We start from the raw sequence: 5,303 nt of genomic DNA, 5'->3' as shown, positions 1-5,303 counted from the left end.
CAATATCCTATGTTGTCATTTTGGATTCCAGCAAGTTGAATCGTGCATTTTCATCCTTCTGTCTTCGTTCATGCATCTCTTTCTCAAAGAGCAAATATCCTATGTATGGTTCTTTCGCAAACAGTAGGAACTCAAGGCTCTAGGAATGGTTGGTTTTTGGGTACATTTAGTGGCTAAATGTCCCACTTGATGACACTTTTCGCACCATGTATTAGAATGTATCACATTTCTTTCAGCTCCCACAGGGGTGGATATATTGGTGGTATTCACTTTTGCATCTGTAGTTGCTCTATAATCACATCCAGAAGCTCTTTCTTGATACTTGCAACTGAGTTGGATAAGTAGTCCTTCAAATTTTCACCTCCTGAAGTGCTTGTAGTAGGGTTTTGGAAGCTGTAATTATTTCATACACTGGTTGGGTCGATCCAGAAGGTCCTCTATTCTGGCTCTGATTCAAAGCTCCTGCTGAGACTTGGGGTTGTTGATTCCAGTTAGTAGGATTCCACTGTTGTTGAGTCACCATTGGAGGAGCTGTTTGAGGCCATTGTTGTTGTGGTTGAACCATCGTTTGAGGCACTGTCGTCTGTGGTGACCACAGTGGATTAAGTGCATTATAGTGCGGCACTATTTGCATCTGGGGATAGGGGTAGGGAACTGTCCTTGGGATTGCATTAGGTGGGTATACCATTCCTGACATAGGAGGAGGTAAGAATCCTCTTCCTGGAGTCATTGATAGCCTTGCTTCAACTTCGTCATACAATCTTACACCTTCCACTGCAGCTTGCAGATTGACTAGTCTTCCCAATTCCGTTAACTTGCAAACTTTTGGTTGTCGGCCTCTAAGGAACACTCCTTTTTGGATTCCTTTGTCCAAATGATGGTTGGTCCATCTCTTCAGGATGGATTCCATTCGCGAGACATAAGCTTCTACTCTTTCTCTAGAGGACTGACTTACGTTCATGAACCCCTCTCGCATTTGCTCTTCAAAACCTTCACGCCTGAATTTAGTGAGGAAGGCCAACTTCAGGTCATCCCATGTGCCAAAAGTTCCTGTTGCTTGTCTCTCATACCACTAAAATGCCGTGCCTTTGAAAGTGGTGGGGAATATTGCTAACCAATGCTCAGGGGTTCTGGCATTATTAGCTACACATGCTACCATGAGTTTTGCTACATTAAGATCAGGGTCTTCATTGTACTCTCCCTTAAAAAAAATTGGCAATGGGACTACATTTGTTGGCCTGTCATCGATATTTCGAGGACGAATCTGACTAGGAAGGGGACCTTGAGTCGCCATGGGGACTTCTGTAAAGAGTGGTTTTAGGGCATCAAAGGAAGCTTTTGCTACGAGCTCGTTCTATGCTTTGATTTTTGCCTTCTCTCTTCTTATGTACCTTTGGACTCGTTCTAATGCTTGCCTCTTGATTCCGTCATTCATCAGGGGGTTGACTCCAACCAATTGGTCTGTACTAAACAGGATAGTATCAGAGGAGAGGGCTTTAGTCTTTGGGGGATTCTCTGGCCAACATCTCTTCTACTTCCTTCTTTTCAACATATTTGAATTCAGCTTTCAAACCACTACAGAGGGGAAGATATTCTGTTCTGAAAGTATCAAAACTCATTCTTCTTAGGATTGTTGTTGTGTCATTATAATAATGCCAGCTTTTGAGGGTTTCAACAGTGTATGTTGTGAATAACACTCTGTCTACCAACTTCTAGTGGGTTGCTGATTGGACAAACAGAAGATTGTTAGTGCACCAAGCATCCCACGTATCTTGCTGTTGAGCATCCACGAACAAATTTCAACTCTTTTTCTTCTTGTTTTCGTGAACCTCCACAGACCACGACTCCTGAAGCTTCTTCACAATCTCCCACTTGATGATGTCTGGAAACTTCTCAATGAATGTCAAATATTCTATGGGTGGTCATTCTCTCTGTTTCTGCTCTTCAAATTTTTCCCAAACAGTTTGCCATCAAGATGCAAGTTTCTGCTACTTCAAGAGGAAGAGGAAACAATCCACCACCTAGAGCATGCATGATGATGATGATTTGTTTCCGCCATTGTGGGATGAACTTCTTGTGGAAAATGGCTTTGATAATGAGAATCTCCAACTCTTCAGTGAAAGAAGGAACTTTGCAAACATCCATTGAATTCTTCTCTTCTTGGCAATGCCATTTCCTTCATTTTCAGCCTCTTTTGATGCTTGTTGATGGCAAGTTTCCTCTGCTGTGCACCAAAAGCATGGAGCCCCAAGAGGAACACCAAGGAAAAGGGGATTCTACTGCAAGAAAATCTATCTTGTAACATTGACAAGCTTTTATTTCATTCTTTTGATGACCAAAACAAAGAAAACAACAACTCTTCATGCAGCATCATAGTAGATATCTCCCAGGATTTGATAGAATCAATCATAATCTTCAACATCTTCATAGAATCCATCAATATAACAAAGAACATAAAAATAATACACCATCTTTGAATGGAAATCAATCACATAATATTCATCTTCAATGTCTTCATAGTTCTCTCTCTCAATCTCTCATATACAGTTACACTGTTTTGATAGAATTGACTATCTCTGGCTCTCTCTCTCTCTCTCTCTATCAATAGTACATCATCTCCTCACTACAACACTCTCAATAATCCTTATTAGGTGTTGGATGCACCTCCCAAGAGATATGTCTGATATGAAGAGCCACCAGAGCCACTATAGTGTCTTTTCACAGCTCACTACTGTCACTGTCATTTCAGTCTTTTCTTCAGTCTTCAATAGCTACTTCTTCCATTTGTTTTAGCTCTTTTGAACTTAGATTCATCCTTACAAAAGTTAGAAAACTTTTCCAAAGTCACACATACTTTCTACAGAACACTTACAGAAGGTCTACAGAACAGTATAGTACAAGACCAGAGCAACTACAGAACAATTACAGAGCAGAGATAGAGTAGAGATAGAGGCTCTACAGAAGGTTTACAAAGGGTTACAGAAGGTCATCAAAACCTCATAACTCATACTCAAACCATTCCAAACTATAAAAAACTATTCAATAAGCTTCCAAAAGATCTCAATCTTCATCAATCATCAATCCATGCTTCATATAGAAGAAAATCAGAACAAAGAAAAGCTATATAGAAGGTATACAGAACCAATCAAAAGCTTAATAGACCCTATCAGAACATCATAGAGCTTCATATATCTACTAAGAATCATCATGAAATTCCAAAACATAATCAATATCTTCCAAAACACTCTTAAACACTTCCATTAACAACCATACATAACTCTAAATCCATCAAAAAGCAATCATTCAGTCCTCAAAATCAACAAAAATCAGTCAAAAATTCAGTCTTTTTCCACTCTCAATATATTGCTACAAAAGCATGGTGTGATTGCTTTTGAGAGGCGTAAGATCAATGACAAGGAGATACAAATGAATGCGTATGACTAGGAGATATTGACCATCCTCCATGCTATTAAAAAATGGCACCACTACTTATATGGCACCCATTTTAGAGTAAAGAGAAACCATATAGTCCTCTAGTACTTCATCCTAACTCAGTCTACTTTAACTCCTAAGAAAAGGAGATGGGTGGAAACCTGGAAAGACCATGATTTTCACATCTCTTACAGTTAGGGAAAAGATAGCATCATCGCTAATTCACTCTCTTAGATGTCGGCATGCAGAGCATCCTCCATTTGAAAGTTGCATAGTGATTGGATTGAAGACCTTCAAAAAGCTTATTTGTTGGATGAAACTTTAGTCACATATTCCAAAAATTACAATACGGAGTAATGGATGAGAACTCCTAACATAAACTCAAACATGGCCTTACTTGGTCCCATGGCAATATTGCTATTCCCCATACTTCCCCCTTCACAAAGAAGATCATGGAAGAGATGCATTCTTACACCATTGCTAGTCACTTGGGTGTTTTCAAAACATATGATAGGATCACCAAGAGCTTTCATTGGAAAGGATTATGGAGGGATGTCATGGATTTTGTGACTAAATGTGTTTCATGCAAGCATAACAAGGACAACATGCTTAGACCCGCTGGCCTCTTGAATCTCCTAACTATTTCTAAAGGAAAACTGACACATATCATCATGGACTTCATCAAGGCTTCCCTGTTACCAACAAAGGATGGAACTGTATATGTGTTGTAGTTGATCGTCCCACTAAGGCTACCCACTTTATCCCCATTAAGACCCAATACATTGCCTCTCAAATGGCCACTTAATTTATAAATTATGTCTTCAAGTTGTATGAATTATCTCAAGTCATAATGTATAATCAGGATGCCAAGTTTATGAGAAACTTTTGGTAGCCAATTTTCACATCTATGGGCACCATGCTTACTCCATACACTATATATCACCCATAGATAGATGGCCAGACCAAAAGGGTGAATAAATGGCTTGAGATATACCTATGGCACTTTTACCATGATGTACAACATAGTTGGGATAGGTGGCTCCACTTGAATGAATTTGCACATAACAACTCTACCCACTCTAGCACTGGGGTTTCCCATTTTGAGATATTATACATGCATAAGGCCCCTCTCCTTACAATCTTGTTGAATGATAAGATCAATCCTTAAAGTAAAGCTAAGTTGGATCACATATAGGCCTTGCATCAACAATGTGAGTCTTAGAAAGGCACAAACCCACATGAATTCTATGCACATGAGAAAAGAAGGCATTTGGAATTCCAATATGGAGAGCTAGTCCTCTTAAAAGTACATAAGTCCCGTTACTCCACTCTTAAAGAAGGCAACAATACCAAGTTGGCCCACCATTACTATTGCTCCTACTAGATCCTCAAGAGAGTTGGTGACTTGGCCTACCAACTAGAGCTTCCCTCTACCACCAATATTTACAATGTGTTTCATGTCAGCTAGTTGAAGCCCTTCATTGGCACCTCAGTGGACTATGTGGAAGAGCTTTCCCCCATAGACGAAGAAGGTATCATTTAGTACATCCCTCAAGAAATCAATGGGCAATGAGATAAACCATTAAGATCTTGATCCATCAAGGAATACCTCATCAAATGGAAATTTCTATCCATGGAAGAAGTCTCCTGATACATAGCCACTATTGTCAATGAATTTCCTCACCTCTAAGATGCCCAACAAACTAAAGACTAGCAAGTTATGTCCCCTTTTGACCACATCCTACCTACAAACTACACGCTATTTTAGAATAGTTTTGTACCCACCCAAATTACATCCTTGTGCTTCCTACATGGGATGAAAGTACATGTCACAAGCTCCATTTGGACATGTGGTATACCCCATTTGGAGC

This window comes from Lygodium microphyllum, chromosome 13, assembly GCF_053477565.2.
Source record: "Lygodium microphyllum isolate KBCC chromosome 13, Lygodium_microphyllum_v1.1.10, whole genome shotgun sequence".
Lineage (NCBI taxonomy): Eukaryota > Viridiplantae > Streptophyta > Polypodiopsida > Schizaeales > Lygodiaceae > Lygodium > Lygodium microphyllum.
Note: the sequence above shows the minus strand (reverse complement) of the source record.